This window comes from Miniopterus natalensis, chromosome 1 (assembly GCF_054644295.1).
Source record: "Miniopterus natalensis isolate mMinNat1 chromosome 1, mMinNat1.hap1, whole genome shotgun sequence".
Taxonomy (NCBI): Eukaryota; Metazoa; Chordata; class Mammalia; order Chiroptera; family Miniopteridae; genus Miniopterus; species Miniopterus natalensis.
Genome location: NC_142081.1, coordinates 61,620,122 through 61,642,844, shown reverse-complemented (window position 1 = coordinate 61,642,844; position 22,723 = coordinate 61,620,122). Strand labels below are relative to the sequence as shown.

General features: G+C 35.5%; 1 protein-coding gene and 1 pseudogene across 1 annotated transcript in view; both read left to right on the top strand.

The window, feature by feature from the left end:
* Window positions 1-22,723, top strand: part of SPRED1 (sprouty related EVH1 domain containing 1) — a 104,861-nt gene that overhangs the window by 14,129 nt on the left and 68,009 nt on the right. The window lies entirely within an intron of this gene.
* LOC107542986 (ER degradation-enhancing alpha-mannosidase-like protein 1) lies at window positions 11,250-13,202 on the top strand (annotated as a pseudogene).

Here is a 22,723-nt window from a genome sequence, read left to right as displayed (position 1 = left end):
ATTAGGGAGTTAGCTTGAGGTAGTGCCGCTTTTTCCAAACTATGTAACTTGCCCTGGTATGTAAGATAATTTTAGTTTTATCAAAGACATGACATTAAGTTAAATTGACAAGTTATTTCTTTTTCAGTACTTTTTTGCATTTTAATTAAGTTGTTTATTTACCTGCACGCGCATGGGGGGTGTGTGTGTGTGTGTGTGTGTGTGTGTGTGTGTGTGTGTGTGTGTGTGTGTGTGTGTGTTTAATAAGGAAGGAATAATTATCAATCCCAGTCTCTGGTAGATAAGCCAATACTGTTTGACTTTTACTATATTAAAATCTTTGATTACTGTGTATTTATGGCTTGTGATAGTTTTGGATTTTAAATTGACTGTAGTGATTAAAACCTTTCTGTTTATGAACATTTTTTTGATAATATACGTGGTACACATATACAGCAGAATATTGATGAAGGTAGTAAATGTCAAAACAAAAAAAGTGGTGACATACCTATCTAGTTAGTAGGAGGAGAATTGCATTGGTAGGGAATCAAGAGCCCTACTATGCCACTAGTTTGCTGAGGCAGTCTGTCTTTTTTAGGTAAGGTTTCTGCTTTGGCAAAAACGGAAGAGAGGTTGGTTTAGAGTAAGATTTGATTTTAAATTTTAAAATGTGTTTTATTCTCTAATAACTTCTGACGATAACATTTTGGATGATAGCAAAGCATTTGCATTAAGCATTTTGCTGTATGTCAAACATGAATTATTTTATTTAATCCTTCACTCCAAAACAGATTATACTTAATCCTCAATCCTTTTTTTAAAGAATGTCTGGTGTACCAGTTATAAAATAAGTCACAGAATGTAATGTATAGCATAGGAATATATATGTCAATAATATTGTAATAATTATGTATGGTTGCAGAATTATTGTGATCAATTCATAAGTATATAAACGTTGAATCAGCATGTTTGTACACCTAAAACTAATATAATATTGTATGTCAACTATAATTAAATTAAATTAAATTAAATTAAATTAAAACACCCTCTGGTATGCAGAATTGGATTAATCTTTATCTTGGTTTATGCTGTCATTGGTCTATGTATAGACCTCTGAAGTCTATTATTTTAATATTTTATTTACTTGACAAGTACCCAGTCACAGTACAATCCAAGCATCAGGACCTTAGTGAGAACTAACATCTACCTAATGTGCATCTCTCGTACTCCCTGGACTTCTCAGAGGTTACTCTAACCTAGTTGTGTGTTTACCATTCCCTTCCTATTTTTTAAAAAAAGTTTTATTACATGCATATATGCCTAAACAGTATCTCATTGTTTAAATATATTCGAACTCTATAAAAGGAATATATTTACTTATATTTCAACTCCTGGAATTTTATATATTTTTTCTCAGTACGTTACCAAGATGTATCCAATTTTTTTGGTGTACTTTTTTATTCATTTGCACTGCCATATACTATTCCATTGTGTGAAGTTACCACTCTTGTCTAAGAGTGTTTGAATTCTTTCTAGCTATTTGCCATCGTGAACATTAATACTATGAACATTTTTATAATATGCTTCTGATACATATGTGCTAAATGTTCTCTTGAGTATATATTTAGGAGTAAAATAGTTGGATTGCAAGATATGTTGTGAATTTCCAACTTTACAAGATAATTCCAAATTGTATCCCAACATAGTCCCAGTTTGTCCTTCTACTAGCAATGTAAAAGAATGGGTATAAAATTGTACTTCAAGATGGTCTTGATTTGCATTTTCTATAACAGATAATGATTTTTACCAAAAATTTTTTGAGTGTTTACTATGTGCCAGACACTGTTCTACATTCTTTTCATGAATTAATAAATTCTTTTAATGCCGCAACAACCCTTTTGGGTAGATATTGTTACATCCATTTATAAATGAAGAAATTGAGGCTCTATGAGGTTATGCTAATAAATGACAGAGTTAGGATTAATACTTGGTCAGGTTAGGCTCCAGAGTCCGGCTTTCTAAATAATCTTATATTTGTGTTTGAATGTGCATTCATACTCTTTCCCTCTCCCCCTACCAGTCTCTTGACCTTTATGTGCTTGCGATGGTGAGTGCCCGTCATTCTATCCTTATATTATTGTGTGTTAGGATGGTCCACTGGGTAGTATTCCTTTAAAAAAGCGATCTCCTGCAAAACCTGATTCCTCATTGCTAGAATGAGTAAGGTGGCTCAAGATGATTCTAGCATTTTTGGCTCCTAGTATTTTGTAATTTGACCTACTCTCCTATATAGTTCATTATTTTTGGAATAATTTGTTATTTGAATTTTCTCTTTTTTTACTATTAAAATGTGAAATAATTTACTATCCTTTATTTCTTTGTATAATTCTATTTGAATTTAATTCTTTTTTTACAGAATATTTTAAATGTGTTAAGTGGTTAAAAAATTCTGGAGTGGATTTTAATGTATACTAATCTCCACATAAGCTTTTGTGCATAAATCACGAACTGAGTGGAATTTTTTCCTTTTACATTTCTAGGTAAGGTCCTTGAAGTAGTTCATTATTAAGCCATTCATCTTTATCAACTGCTAGATGCTCAACAAATGATTTTTGTTTTACTTTTTAAGTACTGAGTTTTTTAAGATAAAATATTACTTTAAAATTATAATTCTAGTGTAGATGAGAATTTATTTGCTTAATAATTGTGAAGTGACAAAGTGCTAGACCTAGTAATGAATACCTAATTATCCATATTTCTTGCCAAAGTGTAAGGTATCATCTAAACTCAGATGTTAAAGTGTTCAGGTTCTCTAAAAACAGTGTTTAGGCCTTTTCATAGGCAAAAGTCTTCTGATTCATATCCATTATGTGTGTGCTGCATAGTTTAGTGGTAGTTAAATGTTTCAGTGCACTGGGCACAAAAGGATCAATCACATATGTGTTGGAATGGTTGGCTGATACAAGCAGCTAAACAGATGGAGATCAGGATGTTGCAGCATTTCTTATTAGTCAGATTTATTCCGTTTCCCAGATTTTACATTGCTCTTAGGTTTGGCAGTTATTAATGTTGATACTGAATGAAATAACTACAACAAACATTTATTGAGCATTTATTATATGCCAGAGGAAGGATTGGAACTAACATTTTTGAGGTTTACTGTGTTCCAGCTGTTAAGAGAGGGTAGGCTTTGGGGATGTAGATGAATAAAACCTGCATCTTTGCCCTCAAGGAGTTCTCAATCTGATATTAGAACCAAATGATAGGTTCTTTGGTAATGAAGGACTTGGATATATTGATTTCTTGTTAGGGGAAAATAGAATTTTCTTAGAAGAGGAGAAAAACTATTGAAAGTAAAAATTACTTCATTTTGAAGAGGCATCTTTATGAGCTATGTTTAACTTTACATCTAGTTCAATAGTCTTGTGATCGGACAAAGTAGATCGAGTCTTAACTGTCTTTGATTTACTTTGAAGTTTATATGACAGGATAGATTGTGTAAGAAGGGTAAAAGGTTTTAGTGTCAACAACTTAGAGCTAAGGATCAGGTGAATATTGTGAACCTAGCCCTTTTATAACTTTAGCATTTATGTATTGTAAATAAAATTTTATATATGAATGATATTTATTTATGGGATGTGTATGGCTTTAATCTTTTAAATTATTTTTTTCACTAAGCAAGAGTTTTCAGATGAGTAATTTGTAGCTAATTAAACCAGGTGGTTGTCATCCTAAATTGCATCAATGGTCCAAACAGCCTAGATTTCTGATTGGAAGACTAAGGGGCATTTTAGGGGAAGGATTCAAACTCCACAAAGAAATTATCATAAACTTATAGAATAGAATTTTTCTCCCTTTCCTCTCAATTATTTGTGCTAAAACTTGGAAATTTTTATGGGTGAGAGGTCAAGGTAGAAGCTGTGAAGGAATTGTATAAATATGCTGGAAAAAAGGCTAATCATTGCCTCTTACCAGCCTGGGTAATCTTGAGAACTTTTTCACTATTATATGCTAAAGAGCTGTCATTCAAAGGTATGTGGAGTTATTGAAAAAATAAGTATAAGCTAGTCTTCCTTACATTGTTGTGTTCCTTCAGAATATTTATATGTATGTGGATATATACACGTATATTTATTTTCACTTTGGAACAATTTTAGATCTAGACCTATGTAAAAGTAGGAAAAACACACAAAGAATATCCATATGTTCTTCAACTGGCTTTCCAAAATGTTCACCTCTAAATTACATAGCCAAATCAGGAAATTAACATTGATATAATATTATTTGCTGTGAAGTGATAACCTCATCCTTCAAATCAGGAAGTCCATGATATTGATATATTCCCATACTGATAATGTGAACTTTGATCATTTGGCTAAGATGGTTTCTCAGCTGGTAAATTATCTTTATAATAAGCATCTTCTGAAGAGAGATTCTTCGAGACTATGTAAAAAACATCCTATTTCCTATTATATACTTACTGCTATTTTTGACATTTGTTGATTCTTGCCTGCAACAGTTGTGATATTTGCAAATGATGATTTTTTACTGCCATCATTTCTTTTACTTTTATTAATTAAAATTCTATAGACAAGCTTTCTCTTCCCCCCACATTTATTTATTTAAGCATTTTTGTTGATATGGATTGTAATTCTTTGCTATCATCATTTTGATACTCCTTTGTCCCAAATTTGGCCATTGGGGCCCATCAAGGTGACTTCTGTGCCCTTTTAACATGTTCCTTTATTTTTTGAGCACTTCTGTTTTGGCTTCACAAGATGTTCCAGGTTCATCTCATATTTTCTCTGCCCCAGCTTCAGAGTTATCCTATTTATCCAAGGAACTCTGTTTCCATTTATTGGAAATTATATTTAGAAACTATTACCCTGGTACTAGGTGTGCTCATTTGCATTAGGGTAAGGTTGGTGGTACTAACCCTATTTTACAGATGAAGAAAACTAAACTGAAGGTTTAAAGTCTTTTTCATAACATCCAGATAAAAGTGACAGAGTTGGTACATACACTCAGACCTTCTCAGTCCAGAGTCCAGGTTTTCTACTTACTCTCCATAGTATTCCTTTTGTACACTTGCCTTTTCCATCAGTTTTGTTGTTTTTTTGGCAAGGACAGGACATAATCTAATTCTAATACTCAAGAAGATTATTGGCTAATAGTAGGTATAGTTATCTTAAAACAGAAAAGTAATTGCCATTCCAAAAATATTTATTATATGCATGCTATGCGTAACGCAGTGTACTAGACATTGGTGGTATGTGAGTATATGCATATATATTTTGGGGAGACATTGGGCTGAGAATGTTTTATTTATTCTGGCTTCTTTCCCCCTCGATATAGTTAAAGGGTAGGGATAGGTGATATGGCTACTGTAAATTAATTCATTAAGCATGAATCCAAATTGCTTAGAGGTTTATATATTATAGTTAAATATATACTACATAAACATATATAGTATTTAGATTTACATTTATTTATATGCCTCTTCTAAGTACACTCATTTCATAATTTCAGTACTATTATATAACCATTAAATGCTATGTGTTTGCTAAACACACTTAAGCACTTTATGTTTTTACTTTTAATTTTGGCAATAGTTTCTTGAGTTGATATTATTTGTTCCATATTCGAAATTAGCAAGGAGACATTATTTGTCCCATATTTGAAATTAGCAAGGAGACTTAAATTAAGTGATGTACGTAAGATCATAAAGCTTAATAAATATCGTAAGGTAGATTTAAATCCAATTTTTATACTCCCTTCTGTGTGAAGGACTGTTTCTGTTATATATTTTGTTCAGGCTTTTAGAGTGTTCCTTAGTTCTGATGTTGAAGATTTGGTGAACAAGTCTATTCTGTACACCTTTGTGGGGGCTTTTGAATTCATTCTGCCAAGGTTGAAGGCCCAGCTCTGTAACTTAACCAGTTTTGTGATCTTGGACTTGTGAAAAACTGCATCTGTAAAATGAGGATAATAATTATACCTGCTTTGGAAGGTTATTGTGAGGATTAAATGTAATCCATGTGAAGCATTGAACTGTGTCTGCACATAGCAAATAATGAAGTGTTAGCTTCCTATTAATGTCAGTAGTAGAAGTTCTAATTAATTCATTGAAAAGAAACATTAAAACTTAATACTGTAGCCCTGGCTGGGTAGCTCAGTTGGTTAGAGCGTGTTGTCCTCATATGCCAAAGTTGCAGGTTCTATCTTTGATCAGGGCACATATAAGAAGCAACCAATGAATGCATAAGTAAGTGAAACAACAAGTCTCTCTCTCTCCCCCCCCCCTTCCCGCCCCCATCCTTCTCTCTAAAATCAATAAAAATAAAGTTAATACTATAGGATAAATACTAAATAATAATATGACATATATTTACGGTAGACTACTTGGGATAATTTTACAAGTCTTGGTATTTCGTGGAATCAGATTTATTTAGAATTTGAAAGGATTTTGATTAAGTAGTATCTTGTCTCTAATTTCTTGGATGAGGGGTATTAAGGCCTGGAGTGATAAAATAACTTGCCCAAAATATTACAGTTGCATGTCAGTCTCAGCAGAAACTTTGGCTTCATGACTAACTCAGTGTTCTCTCCACTGTTGATTTTTTTCTCCACTATGTGTCTCAATCTACATTAAGGGAAATAATTTATTTGGGAACATCATCATTATTTTTAGGAATCATTGATACCAGTATCAGTACTGATTTCTAAAATATAGCAAATGTGTGTTGGAAGAGAAATACTTAATTTGCCTCTTTCGGGGAGTATGGTAAGACTAATAATGCTTTTAATCAGAATCCTTTCATTAATACGAGCAGCACCAACAGGCCAGTGAAAAAGCTTCTCTAAAAGCACATTGTTCAGATTCCCATGCTAGCCACCAGGGTCTTGGCAAGAAATAGGTTTTTTTAAACTTTTGAGTGAGTTGCTCTTTTAATTAGAAATTTAAGAGAGAAAAATGCAAAGAAGTTATCAGTCATCTATGTCCTTGTCACCCAAAATTAATTAGTTATCTTTGTCCCAGGTTGTTGTTTTTTAAATATTGTTTTTGTGGTGGTAATTATAATTGAATTAGGCTGCTAAATCTATTTTACCTAAAGAAAGATAGATTAAACTGTTGTGATAATTTATTCTTGGTTATTTAGGACATTTGGTTGGGCACTGTACTCATGAAGTTAATGAGTCTGTATGTGGACCTACAAACTACATTTATTTTTTGCAAAACCAAATGAGTTAGAATGAGTAAGTGCAAATTATTTAGCATCTCTTATGACCATCATTATGGAATATAATTGTAGAATAGATAGCACATTAAAGGGAAGGCAGTGAATCACTCTGCTATGAATGAGTCCATCACCTAACATCCATATCTAAAAGGTTATTATTTTTTCCCATACATATATAACCATTGTGATAAATTCTTAATATACCAGTATGATGAGATATTTAGAAAGCAAGGTAAGATGAGAAAAAGTCATAGGAACTTGTCAGGTTGAGCTTGGAGAAGAGTGGAATGAAAAATATAAGCTATTTTCAAATAATTGAAAGCCTCATAAAATATTAGGAGTCAACTTAGATCTCGTCCCTGAGAATAAAACTGGAATCAATGGATGGTAGTTAAAAAGGAGAAGGGATGTAAATATTTGTTTTATACAAAAGACAGTTTCCTAATAATGTGATTTAACTGATAATGGATGGACTGTTTCATGTTGGGAGTTTCTCAACATGTTAGTTATTTTCAATCTGAGGCAGAAAGGATTAATAATCTGTGTAGATCTTTTCAAAGGGAGTGCTGTGTTCTTTCAGGTTCCTATAACTGCCTAAGTTCCATGCTTTTAATTTTTATGCACATAATACACTACAGTGTTTTTGAAGTGTACACTTTCTTAAAAATGTACATTTTTTAATAAAATTGAAATGCATAGCTTAAGAGAAATACCTTATAGTTTGAGATTTCTGGGTGAAGAAGAAAATAGTCAATACCCATTAATCTTTTTAAATATGTTTTTATTGATTTCAGAGAGAGGAAGGGAGAGTGAGATAGATAGAAACATCAATGACGAGAGTAATTGATCAGCTGCCTCCTGCATGCCCCCCACTGGGGATTGAGCCCACAACCCGGGCATGTGCCCTGACCTGGTTGATGCTCAGTCGCTGAGCCATGCTGCCGGCCCCCATTAATCTTTTGGTTAAAGGAAAGCACACATATTCAGCTTATGTTCACACAGTTCCTGAAAATTTTAAATGTAAAGTTGATACCCAGTTCTGCGTGTCTTCTTCTTTAGTAGATGTCATCAACTCTTAGAGGGCAAAGAGAGTGTTTTTGTGGCTGTTTTAAATTTATCTATGGAATCTCCATGAAATATACCTATGGAATGAAAAAGCGTTCACTCCTTTTTTTAAAAATATGTTTTTATTGATTTCAGAGAGAGGAAGGGGGAGGGAGAGATAGAAACATCACTGATGAAAGGGAATCATCGATCTGCTGCCTCCTGCACACCCCCTACTAGGGATTGAGCCCACAACCCCCCACATGTGCCCTGAACAGGAATGGAACCGTGACCACCTGGTTCATGGGTTGACATTCAACCACTGAACCACACCGGCTGGGCTAACTTACTTGTTTTAAGTGATTGACCCTTGATACTCCTTTCTGCATTGTTAGATTCCAATGGACACCAGCATTACTGAGATTATACGTAGTCCATAATATTCCATATAAGTTCCATAATACATTTTTTGGGGAATGCATGTGGATTTACTGTATATGCATTAAGTATTCCTTTTTCTGCTTAAGAAGTCGTGGATACTGTCTTCAATTCATTCCAGTGTGTCCCGTGTAGAAGCTACTGACCTACATGGATAAGTGGTGTTAGAGTAGCTTGTGTTTTTAGACCTTGGAAACTTGAAAATTCTTAACCATGCCTATTTCCTAATATCAGTGGGAAATGAATTCTGTACATCTTTACTGTAGTCTTTTATTCATTACAACTTTTGAAATGAAAGTTTACAGGTTATATTTTGTCTCATGATGATTAAAATTTGTCTGGTGATGATTGTTTTTATTTTACCATTGCCTATTTTTTCTTCCAAGGAAGGACCATGATTTGTAGGTTTATAAGGGCCTTATACTGGCATGTTTTTGTTTTTCCTTTATTTTTAAACCACACTGTATGAGAACCATGGTGTTTATTTAAAACCAGTATTGCTCATAGTTAAAAAGTGTCTCCTAAGTTTTAGTATATTTCCATGAAGTGTACTGAGTTGCTGAACATTTGACGGTGGTAGGGACTGAGGGGTACTGGGCATTATATAAAGGATATGTTGTCAAGGTAGATATCTTTACTTTGTGAAATAGGATCATAGGTTTTGAAATTTGTTTCTCTACGGGAGGGGAGTCATGATCATGGATTCCTGTTTGTTCAGTAGATGCTATGAGCTTACATTTTAGACTTATAAAATTGTACAAAAATGAAAAAATGTAATTGCTAGAGACTATTTACTCCAAATATTCTTTTACATAAATGAAACTGCGGGTAAACGGTGGCTTTTTTTCCTTTCTTGTCACAGCTATTTAAGTCACATAGCAGACCTATATCAGCATGAGTTTTAAATCCTCAGTTACTTACAAGTGATGGAAGTCACTTTTAACCTCTTGAAATTTTAGTTTCCTCATCTGTAATATGGAATAACACCATTTTGCAGGATTATTATCAAAATTTAATACCTCTAACCAAATACACAAAATCGATTAAGCAGATAGTAAGAGCTAGATCAATCTTTGCTATTCAGTGTTTATTATTAGAGCTTGGATTGCTTTGTTTCATTTTAGATAGTTTTAGTGTTGCTTGTGATTATAAAAGATGAAAATAAAGGTCACCTCTAACGCTGCTGCTAAGGGATAGCCATGATGACATCATGTTGTATATTTTTTACAGATTTTCTTTAGAAGCATATTATATACATTTTATCTTTTTTTTCCCTCAAAAACTGAGTCTTTAGGATTTGGCCTCTTACCATGAATGAAATAGATAATTTGCAGGGTTTTGAGCAAGAGTCATGGCCTGACCAGCCTCTACCATTTTCAGCATCCCCCACCAGAATGGTACGTTTGTTACAATTGATGAACCTGCATTGATACATAATTAACACCTAGAGTCTATAGTTTACATTTGGATTTACTCTTGGTGTTGTATATTCTTTGGGTTTGGACAAATGTACAATGATATGTATCGACCATTATAGTACATCATACAGAGTTAGTTTCACTACTTTAAAAATCTCTTGTGCTTTTACTCATCCCTGCCCCACTAAACCCCTGGCAACTGCTGTTTTTACTGTCTTCGTAGTTTCTTTTCCAGAATATCATATGGTCTTACGCAGTTGGAATTATACAGTGTATAGCTTCTTTCACTTAGCAATATACATTTAAGGTTCCTCTTTGTCTTTTCATAGCTTGATAGTTCATTTCTTTTTAGAAATAATATTCCTTTGTCTTAATACATCACAGTTGATCCATTTACTTACAGAAAGACATCTTGTTTGCTTCCAAGTTTTTGCACTTATGAATAAAGCTGTCATTAACATCTGTGTGCAATTTTTATGCGAACATAAGTTTTCAACTCCTTTGGGTAAATACCAAGGAGAGCTATTTGTGTGTAGTATGGTATTGTTGAGTTTTGTAAGAAACAGGTAAGCTGACATCCAAAGTGACTGCATTTTCACAAGCCATGAAAGAGTTCCTGTTGCTCCACAGCCTTACCAGAGTTCTGTGTTATCAATATTCTTTATTTTTATTATTCTAATAGGTGTGTAGTGGAATCTCCTTGTTTTAATGAGATGACATGTGATATGCAGAATCGTGTCATACTTATTTGCTATCTGTGTGTCTTTGGTGAGGTGGCAGGGTCTTTGGTCCCATTTTTTATCATGTTTCCTTATTGTTGAGTTTTAAGAATTCTGTGTAGGGCGTGGGTGGGGCAGCCGGCTCCGGGTCCCGTGCTCTGGGAGCATGCCCTGTCTCCCGCGACCATGCAACAGTCCTCCTGGGGCTGCTGTTCCTGCGGTTTGGCCTTTACTGTGTACTTTGGACCCAGCATGGGCTTGTTTCTACCAGCATTTCCTGCACAGCTTGGGCTTCCAGTGCCTGAGGGGTCCTCGGGCTGGCTGGTATGCCTGGGGGCGGCGGGGTTGTAGTGGCTGCAGCCCCAGGCCTCCTGGGGCGTGGGGGCTGTGCCAGCCTGTGCTGGCCAGAGCTCTGGGGCTACTTACTGGGCAACCAGGCGGCGGAGGCAAGTATGAGCAGCGATAGAGTGGCACCTTCCTGCAGCAGATGTGTGCCTAAACGTGCGACCTGACATGGGGCATGTTCGTTTTCAGCAACTACATGGCCTTTATGCAGGACGAGCTCAAACCCCATCCACTGCCCTGGAGACCCTTTTAATCTGAACATCAGTGATGTCTGGGGAATTAGTCACCGATGGACGTTGATGTGTTGGATACACTTGCAGTGATGGGAAATTCATTGGAGTTTCAGAAAGCAGTCAGTGATCAACACAGCTTCATTTGACTAAGATTCCACCATCCAAATCTTTGAGGCCACAGTTAAGTATCCTGAGAAACTTCATTTCTGCCCACAAAATAATAATTGACTTCAGGCAGCCCTTTGGTAACATAACAATTAAAGACTATGATAATGGATTGTTGTTGCATAGGGCTCACGACCTGGCCATGGGGCTCTTCCCTGCTTTTGGAAACACCGAGACAGGAATTCCCTATCCTTGGGTGAATCTAAAGACAGACTTTCCTCCTGACAGCAATAATGAGACTTGCAGGGCTGGAGCTAGTTCCCTTCTGGTTGAGTTGGGGATCCTGAGCCAACTACTGGGGGATTCCATGTTTGAGTTGGGTGGCCAGATGTGCAGTGAAAGCCCTTTGTAACCTCTGGAGCAATGACACGGCATTATTAGGCAATGTTGTTAACATTCAGACTGGCCGTTGGATTGGGAAGCAGAGTGGCTTGGGTGCTGGACTGGACTCCTTCTATGAATACCTCTTGAAATCTTACATTCTCTTTGGAGAAAAAGAAGACCTAGACATTTTTAACACTCCCTTTCAGAGTCTTCAGAACTACTTAGGAAGAGGTCAGGAAGCCTGTAACGGGGGGAAGGAGGAAACTCCCCTTGTCCCCCCCAAAATGTGAACATGTTCAGTGGGCAGCTGATGAACAGGTGGATTGACATCTGCAGGCCTTCCCCTGGCTGCAGGTCCTGATAGGGGATGTGGAAGAGGCCATCTGCCTGTATGCCTTGTACTATGCCATATGGAAGCCATTCAGGGCCCTCTCAGAGAGGTACAGCTGGCAGCTGCAGGCCCCCTAGGTGCTCTTCTGTCCACTGAGGCCAGAGTTGGTGGAATGTACTTCCTCTACCAGGCAATCAAGAATCCCTTCTACGTCCATGTAGGAATGGATATTCTGCAGAGTTGGAAAAGTACACCAAAGTACGCCTCGCTGTACCACATCATTGACAAGTCCAAGGAGGACCAGATGGAGAGCTTCTTCCTCAGTGAGAATTCCAAGTACTTGTACCTGCTATTTGATGAGGAGAACCCAGTACACAAGTTTGGAACCAGATACATGTTTACAACTGAGGGACACATTGTGTCTGTGGATGAGCACCTTCGGGAATCACCTTGGAAGGAGTTATTTCCTGAAGAGGAGGGTGGGACCCCCCAGAAGGGAAGTCTGTGCACTGGCCTAAGTCTCATGACTTAAAAGTCATCAATTCCAGCCCTGGCCAGTATGGCTCAGTTGGTTGGGTGTCCTCCCATGCACCAAAAGGTTCCTGGTTTGATTTCCAGTCAGGGCACATGCCTGGGTTGCAGGCTTGATCCCTGCTTGGGAGTGTGCAGGAGGCAGCCGATTGCTGTTCTGCTCCCACATCAATGTTTCTCTTTCTCTTTCCCTTCCTCTCTCTCTAAGAAATCAATAAAAATATTCAAAAAAAGTTATAAACTCCAGCTCCAACTGCAATGGTGTTCCTGATGAGAGAAGATACTCCTTGCCCCTAAAGATCGTCTACATGCAATAGATTGACTAAATGGTTTGTGATTTGATCTGCACTCCTCTGTGGGGCTCCTGGACCAAACTTCCCAGCCTAGGCCATGCCAGGTGGAGGACGGGAGTGTGGCCATCCTTGGTGCTGTAGGAATTCTATCCAGCTCCTTACCCACGTCTAGTAGTCTTGATTACTTTAGTGTTTCTCTTCTGTTCAATTGAACACCCTGTTTTTCTTAAGGATTTGAAGAAAAAAATCTGTGTATATTTTGGATACTAGTCCTTTATCAGATAAATCGTTTGCACATATTTTTCCCCACACTGTGGCCTACCTTTTCATTCTCCTTACACTGTCTTTTGCAGAGCATAATATTTTAATTTTAATGAAGTCTAGCTCAACAATTCTTTATTTCATGTATCATGCCTTTGGTGTTGTATCTAAAAGTCATTGCTGAATCCAAGATCTACATATTTTTTCTCCTATGTTATCCTCTAGGAATTTTATAGTTTTGTGTTTTACATTTGCATCTGTGACCCATTTTGAGTTAATTTTTGTGAAGGGTATGAAGTCTGTATCTGGATTTATTTTTTTGGCATGTGATATCCAGTTGTTCCAGCACCATTTGTTGAAAAGACTTATCTATCTTTGTTCCATTGTACTGCTTTTGTTCCTTTTTCAAAGGGGAGATCAGTTGAGTATATTTATGAGTCTGTTTTTGGGTTCTCTATATTGTTCCATTGATCTACTTGTCTATTCTTTCGCCAATACCATACTGTCTTGATACTGTAAATTTATACTAAGTCTTGAAACCAAGTAGTGTCAGCCCTTTAACTTTGTTCTCTTATCAATATTGTGTTGACTGTTCCGGTCATTTGCCTCTGAATATAAACTTAAGAATCAGTTTGTAGGTATGTACTAACTTGCTGTATTTTGGGGGGGGATTTCATTGAATTTACAGATTAAGTTGGGAAGAGCTGACATTTTAACGATACTGAGTCTTTCTATCCATGGATATTGAAAATGTTCATTTATTTAGTTCTTTGATTTCTGTCATTAGATTTGTGGTCTTTACAGATCTGATACATATTTTGTTATTTTGGGGTGCTAATGCAAATAATAGCATTGTGTTTGGAATTTCAAATTCCACTTGTTCATTACTAGAATATATAGAAAAGTAACTGACTTTGGTATATTAACCTTGTATCCTTAGTTCCAGGAGTTTTTAATGTCAGTTCTTTCATATTTTCTACATAGATAATCATATCTGTGAACAGATAGTTTTATTTCTTCCTTCTCAACTTACCTACCTTTCATTTTCTTTTTTATTGAATTAGCTAGAAATTTAAGTACAGTGTTGGGAAATCCATCTACATTTTTTTCTGTTGTTTCACTGCATTGGGTAGCACCTCCAATATATTGTTGAAAAAGACTGATAAGAGGGAACTTTCTTGCCTTGTTCCTGATCTTAGTGGGAAAGTTTCTAGTTTCTCACCATTAAGCATGATGTTAGCCGTAGGTGTTTTTCTAATATTCTTTCTCAAGATATTACTTATCTATTTTACTGACAGTTTTCATTGTGAATGGGTGTTGGATTTGTCAAGTGCTTTATTAGCATCTATTGATAAAAATCATGTTTTTTTTCTTTAACCCATTGTTGTGATAGGTTACATGAATTGATTATTTATTAATGGTGAACCAGCTTTGTATACCTGGGGTAAATCTCACTTGATTGCCATGTATAATTTTTTCCAGATTGTTGTATTAAATTGGAATTAAATTATTTTTTGAAGATTTTTGCTTCTTTGTTCATGAAAGATACCAGTCTGAAAATGTTTTGTTTGTTTTTGACGTTTTCTTGTCATGTTTTTGTCTGGATTTTATATTACGGTAACACTGGTCTCATTGAGTGAGTTAAAAAGTGTTTCCTCTGTTCCTCTTTTCTGAAAGAGATTATAGAAAATTGGTATAATTTCTTCCTTAAATGTTTGGGAGAATTCATCAGTGAACCCAAGTGAGCCTCGTGCTTTCTGCTTTGGAAGATTATTAATTATTGAACAAATTAAAAAAAATAGATATATAGTCCTCTTCGGATTGTTTGTTTCTTCTTGTGTGAGTTTTGGCAGGTTGTGTCTTTCAGGGAATTGATCTGTTTCATGTAGTTTATCAAATCTGTGGTCATAGAATTGTTCATAGTATTATTTTATTTTCCTTTTAACACCCTTGGGATCTGTAGTAATTTTTCCTTCTTCATTCCTGATATTAATATTTTGTATTTTTTTCTCTCTTTTTTTTAGTTAGCCTTGGTAGACTTTATTGAACTTTCCAAAGAACCAGCTTTTGATGTTTTTTTTCTGTTAATTTTCTGTATTTATTCTGTATTCAATTTCACTGATTTCTGCTCTGGTTTTTGTTTCTTCTCTTCTGCTTTCTTTGAATGCATATGATCTTCTTCCTCTACCTTGCTAAAGTGTTAGCTTAGATGACTGATTTTAGATGTTTCTTTTTTTCTGGTATATGCATTCAATTGTTTTAAATTTTCCTCTAAAAACAGCTTTTGCTGCATCCCACATATTTCAACAAATTGTTTTCATCTCCATTTAATTCAATATATTTTAAAATGTCTCTTGAGATTTCTTTGACCCATGTGTTATTTTATATGTGTTTCTTATATATATGTACACACACATACATGTTTACATACACATAAACATACATAATGGGGTATATTGTCATTATTTTCAACAAACATTATGTGTTACATCAGTTAAGAATAAGGAAAATATCTCTTTATGTAGATCTAGGTTCTTGACCTGTATCTACAGGTCAAGAGAAGTTCTCTAAAGAACTTCTATTAACATTACTTGTAAGAGAGGTCTACTGGCAACACATTCAGTTTTTATTTGCCTGAGAAGATCTTTATATCCCCTTCACTTTGGAAGGATAATTTTGCAGAGTTCAGAATTCTAGTTTGGTGGGTATTTTTTCTGTCAACCCTTTAAATATTTTACTCTAATCTCTTCTTGATTGCCTGGTTTCTGAGAAGTCAGATGTAATTCTTGTCTTTGCTCCTTTACAAATAAGGTGTTTTTCCCTCTGGCTTCTTTCAGGATTTTTCCTTTACTTTTTTCTTTGTTGTTGTTTGTTAATCCTCACACAAGGATTTTTTTTCGATTATTATTATTATTATTATTTTTTAGAGAGAGTAGAAGGGAGGAAGGGGGTGGGAGGTAGGAGAAAGGGAGAGAAAGAGAGAAGCATTGATGTAAGAGAGACACATCAATTGATTTCCTTCCTAATGCGCCCTGACTGGGGGCCAGATGGAACCTGCAGCCCAGGTATGTGCCCTTGACCAGCAATCAAAGCCAAGACCCTTTGGTGCTTGGATTGCCACTCTAACCACTGAGCAACACCAGCCAGAGCACCTTCGTATTTTTATAGTTTGAAAATATTATGCTTAGGTGCACTTTTTGGGAGATATTTATCTTGCTTGGTCTTCTCTGGGCTTCCTGCATCTGTGGTTTGGTGTCTGGCATTAATTTGGGTAGATTCTTAGTACTTATTGTCTTGAATATTTCTTATGTCTCTTTTTTTCTTCTTCTTCCGGTATTCCCATTACACGTATGCTACACATTTTTTAATTGTCACACAGTACTTAAATATTCTGTTTTGGGGTTTTTCCCCAGACTTTTTTCTCTTTGCTTTTTAGCTTTGGAGGTATCTATTGAGATATCCTTAAGTTAGAGATACATTTAGTCAGTCATGTTCTCTATTAATGAGCTCATCAAAGACTTTCTTTATTTTGGTTTCAGTGTCTTTGCTCGCTAGCATTTCTTTTTGATTCTTTCTAAGGATTTTCACCTCTGCTTTCATTGCTCATCTGTTCATGCATATGGTTTACTTTATCGATTAGAGTATAATCATAGTTGTTTTAAATTCCTAGTTTGATAATTCCTACATTTCTGTCATAACTGATTTTGATATGCTCTGTCTCTTTAAATTGTGTGAGTTTCTCTTTTTTTTGCAGTTTAGTATACCTTGTAATTTTTTCTTGATAGCCAGACTTGATAAAAGGAACTGCTGTAAATAGGCCTTTAGTAATGTAGTGGTAGTGTGGAGGTATAGAAAGTGCTTTATAGTCCTATTATTAGGTCTCAGTGCCCAGCTTTATTGGGTATGATAGACAGAAATTGTTTATACTTAATGGTGTATAACTTGATGTTTTGGTATACATACACATTGTGAAATAATCACCACAATCAGTCTGATTACTATATCCACCACAGCACATAGTTACCATTTTTTCTTTTTTTTCTTGTGCTGTAAGAACATTTAAGATGTACCCTGTTAGCAAATTTCAAATATATAATATGGTATTGTTAATTATAATTACATTGCTGTACATTTGATCTGCAGAACTTCCTTAGGTCTTAGTCTTTTTGTGATTATGTACCTCTGGGTTGTGAAATTTTAAGTGCATTTTATTTTCCTCCTGACCCCTCTTAGGTAGGACAAGAAGGCTGGAGGGGCTATAGTTGGATGTTTCCTTTCCTGGAGATCAGTTAGGTGCTGATAAAACTCCAGGAGGTTAGGTTCTGGTTAAATAAATTCTGCTGAGGGCAAACTTTGTTAAGAACAGAGTGCTCTGATGTGTTTCAAAATGCTTCCTTTTCCCCTTCCCTTCTGGAAGCATGAAGGGGTTTTTCTCTGATATTCATCCTAAGGACTTGGAAGAGCTCCAAGAGGTAAAATTCACAAAAGTGTGGAGCACTTCAATGCCTGGGTCTCTGTGGAGTTTTTATCACAGTTGTCCACACTGAGCCTCCAGCAATTCATCACTGTACCTTGTTTTTCTACTGTGGTACTGTTTCCCACAGAGGTCTCTGCTCTTTGCTTTGAGTTTCTGCTCCAGTAAGTTGTGATTTTCTGTATTTGTTTGCCTGTATCTCCAGTTTTGGGGATGGCATTTTGCCCTTTGTCTTTACTACTCTTACGAATTTAAGAAGAGCTATTGATTTTTCAGTTTGTTTAGCTTGTTGTTAGCACCAATTGGCAGCTTCCAAGCTTCTTTCAGACTGGATTGGAAACCGAAAGTTTTTCTTACTTTTTTAATAAAAAAGTTGCTGTAGTTATTTTGGTAAACAGTTATATAATCTGCAAATAAGGTAGTTTTTAAATTGATATTTATATTTTGCTTCTCTTTCTCTTCCTCCTATTTTAATCATATTACTATAATTTTAATTTTTTAAAGCCTTCCTAGTAATATCCTGTATCTGGCCATAATAGAAATGCCTCAGGTGTTTCACTTTGAGGTATAGTAATATTTATTGTGTTTTAAACAGTGTTTACCGTGTTAAGGAGTATCTTTCTAGTATTTCTTTACCAGGAATATTTTCAAGAGTTAATGTTGAGTTTAAAATTTTTTTAGCATCATTCAAAATAGTAAAGTTTTTTTGAAATAATGGCTCTCAGTTCCCAGTTTAGTTCCCTTTTCAGCATTTGAATCTTGGTGCAAACTATGTAAAAGTAGGTAATATGGCCCCAACTTATTAAGTTTATCAAATTTATATTTAAGATTCTCCCCTTCTCTGTTTCTATGTATTTTCATACAGCATGTTGTTTTGTTGCTACTTGTCTTGTCTGCAGTGCTACGTAATGATGCTATTAAGATGGTGGACTCCTTGAGGAAGTAGGAGCCCTTTGCATGAAATAATCTATCAGGAAAGTCATTCTTCCCCTTTCTTTACTTTTTCCCTTCTTTATAATTTACCTCTATGCATCCTTCAGCTTTCTTAGGATTCAGAGTGTACCTGGTTCCCAGAAAGACAAATCACTCGGAGATCCCAGGTGGTCTTCTCTGAATGACAGATAGAAAAGTTCTGTACCTTCTAGTTTTTGCTTGAGTTGTAAGAATGTATTTGTTGACACATCCCTATGTCATTCGAGTTGCTTCTGGAGTCTTTTATGTTTACCTAACCCCAGTAAAAATTACCTGACCACAAGCGTACAGGGGAATGAGGAAGGTTGCTGAGAGGAGGAAGATAGAGGAAGCTAGGGAACTGAAATTATCCTATTTTAATCTTGTTTAGGACTAATATGTTAGAAAACATTTTATAGAGGCTCATCTGTATGACACATTAATAAGTTGAGACTAAGATTTGGAGTTTGTATACTTTTCTGTTCATTTACTCAACAATAACATACATATTGAGCACTTACCAAATCTTACATAACAGTAATGAGCAAGGAAAAAAAGGTTTCTGCTCACCTGGAACACAAATTCTGTTAATAGGAGACAGACAATAAATATCTAAAGAAATTAGTAAATAAGATAATTTCAGATAGTCATAAGCATTAGGAAAATAAAACCAGAAAAAGAAATAGAGTGTAATATAATTTGGGTGGAGGAAGCTGGGCATTGGAATGAGTTTAGATTGGGTGAATCCACATTGAGGAAGATTCATGTTAGCTGACACTTGGGGAGCATCCAAATAGAGGAAACAGGAAGTGCAGAGGCCCTAGGATGGATGAAATGTTTACGGAATAGAAAGAATGCTATTGTGGCTGGAGATAGTGTGAGTCATTTAGGAGAGAGTCAAAGAGGTGTAGTCTTATAAGTCATGGTAAGGAGCTGTTAAAAGCTTTTAGATTTCCAAGCTATCTTTAATCAGTATTTTTGCTTTGACTGTAGAGTTCTTGTATTAGTGCTTTCCTTTGAAACTTAATTTTTAAGATTATCTTAAATCCCAAAACTAGAGTAGCTAGCTATATTGCGTGACATGATAAGAAATAAATTATTCTGAATAGAATTTGATGGTGACCACTTTTCTGTTAATTTATTCAAAATTAAGATTAGTCTTACAGTTTACTAATATCGCCAAATACAGCTACACATCAGAACTACTTCAGAAATTTAAAATGCAGGTCTGCTCAGCCCCATCCTTTAGGAATCAGGGAGTGGACCTTGGGAATCTGTTTTTAAAAAGTTCTCCATATAACCCTCATAGAGCTAATCTTCAGACATGAATTTAGGAACCTCTGAGGCAGTGGAATTTTTATCTAGAACACAGTTGGCCATCATTCTGGGTCACTTTGTGGTCCTTATTAAATGAATGTGCTGGGGTTTTATAAGTTTTGTATTTCATGTTTAGTAGCAAAGTGTATTCAGCACTTTGTAATGACAAATGTGTTAAAGTGACGTTTAGTTTAAGGAACTGAGGATAAAGTACTGATTGGTTAATTGCTGTTTCTTGTTGCTTGCATTATTTGGGAGATCCTAAAATATACTGTGTTTGTTTGTATAGTTTTCTAGTTAAAAAATAGGTAAATACAGTGGTAAAAATGGATAAAACCAGTTTGTATTTCTGTTGAACTAAAAAAAAATCACTTTTTGTTTAAGACAAGATGAAAACTGAAGGTGCAATCAGGCCACATATAAATGAGCCAGTATTTAAGATATCAGGAAATTTCATACAGGCAGGATTTCTAGCTTCTCTAAAAAGTTCAAAACATTCTTTATAATACTGAGCCTACCTTCTTATAAGGCAGCTGCTGGAGTGTAGGGTGTTAAGTGCTCCAGTTACATGGCCACAGTCTTCACCTCTACAAAGTATCCTAAGCACCAAAAGCAGTAATCTTTGCTCACTTATGTTTGTTTTGACCTCTGTTTTAAGATCTAAGGTAATATTTTAGGTATCAATATAGGCGGAATCTGAATCCTCTGTGAAATGAAAAGAGATAGAAAATTCAAACATTTACTTATAGCTATTAATTCTTTTCTAAAAGGCAGACTACCCTACTTAAAATGCCTTGGCTTAACAAATGGATATTAACAAAACGTAAATTATTAGTTTATTCTCTATTACTGGAGAAATGAGTATTCCGCATTTATTATTATCATTTGATTAGTACTTTTGCATTCAAATCATTCTTCCAATAAACTGGAGTTCTCTTTTGCAATTTAAGATGAATCTATTGTCTGGGCTTTTACTACACTTTATTCCTCAGATTTTCTCACCTCTCTTAAGTATCCTGACCCCCATCTCTGACTCCTGTCTTCTTCCTTAAGATAATTATTTTTCTTAAAGCTCAGTTCCAGTTGTTTATTCTACTTTTCTTTTTACACAGGCTTCTGATTCTCTCTTGCAACTTTCATTACTAGATTAATCACTCATTCCTCTGAACTCTGATAGCAATTTAAAAAACGTATTGCCCTTATTATTTATTCAAGTTAGTTGTGTAGTGGATTCCATGAGATCGGGGACTGTGTCTTACTCATTTGGGATACTTTCTATTTAATATATCATTTGGCTTGTAAAAGACATCCAGTCCATCCATCCATTTAACATCTATTACGTGCTAGAGACTGTTAAATTACTTAAGCTCTTCATGGCTTTTGAGTTACTTCCTTTGAGTGTTCTTACCACAATGACACCTGAACTCTTAGCCTATATTGATGACAACTTTTTTTCTACATTTTTTACACTATATACAGCACCACTGGACTGAATCTTTACAAGCCCACACTCTTGGAGTTTATCTTTGACTCCTGTATTTTTAATACTGCCCTTTTCTTACTTTCATAGTACTTGTTCTGAATTTTGTTGAAAAATAATAGATCTAGGATTCTGCCTGCTACTTCTTGTATAAAGACACTACCGTACTCTATTCCCAGGCTTCATTATTGAAATAGTGTTTGGATTCAAATAGCATCTTCCTAGCTGCCTTTCTGTCTCTGCTCCTGATTATTCCAAGCTTCCCTGATCCTTTTTTTCAATATAATTATTTTTAGATACCAATTTAGTGATATTCCCCCTGCACAGGAGCCTAGAATAGTTCCCTTTTTGAATACCCAAGGCCTTCACCGGTAGATTCCTATTTAGTCTAAGTCATTTTTGTTGTCTTCAGTACTCTTCCAACTCAAGCAAGAATAGCATGTATTGCACACTCTGTCTACTTTCATGATGTCCCACTCACTTTAAATGATTTACCTTATCTTAAATCCACTTCCATGTTCCCTCCTTCAGTATTGCAATGGCTGTCTATTGCTTTAGTGTGCCAAGAGCACCTTACCTTTCTCCGGGGAATCATCCCTTCTTCGCTTTCAGGCCTTTTGATTTGGATGGATTCACCCTCTGTGGGATGATTGGTTCAAGGATTATCCAGTGACCCAAGCCAGACAGATCAGAGGCAGTGAGACTCAATTCCAGGACTTTTGAACTCTTGAGAGGAGGGACTGTGACTATAAGGATTTTGAGTACCTAAAGCTAATGGGGTGGGGAGATAGATAAGGAAACCTAATGAGAACCAACTTTAAAATAAAGTCAGTTTTATTTAAAATTAAAACCCATTTGATTTGAAGTGTTGTCAGTACACTTCAGACAACCCAAAGAGCAGGGATCCTGCTAAATTTCCTATGCTGGCATTGAATATTGTGTCCACATGCAGTCAGGGTGTGTGTTTGTGTGTATACACACATGTGCAAGAGAGACTGCTCTTAGCTTACACTAAGGGAATCCACCAGCTTCTTGAAACCCTGAGGAATGAGATAAAAGAATTTATTTTTGAGTGGATGAGTACATATAAATGTAAATACTGTTTTTTATTATCAGTGTAATGGTTATGAAAAGCATAGGCTTTCTACTTAGACCTTCGGTTGATTCCTTGTTCTGTCA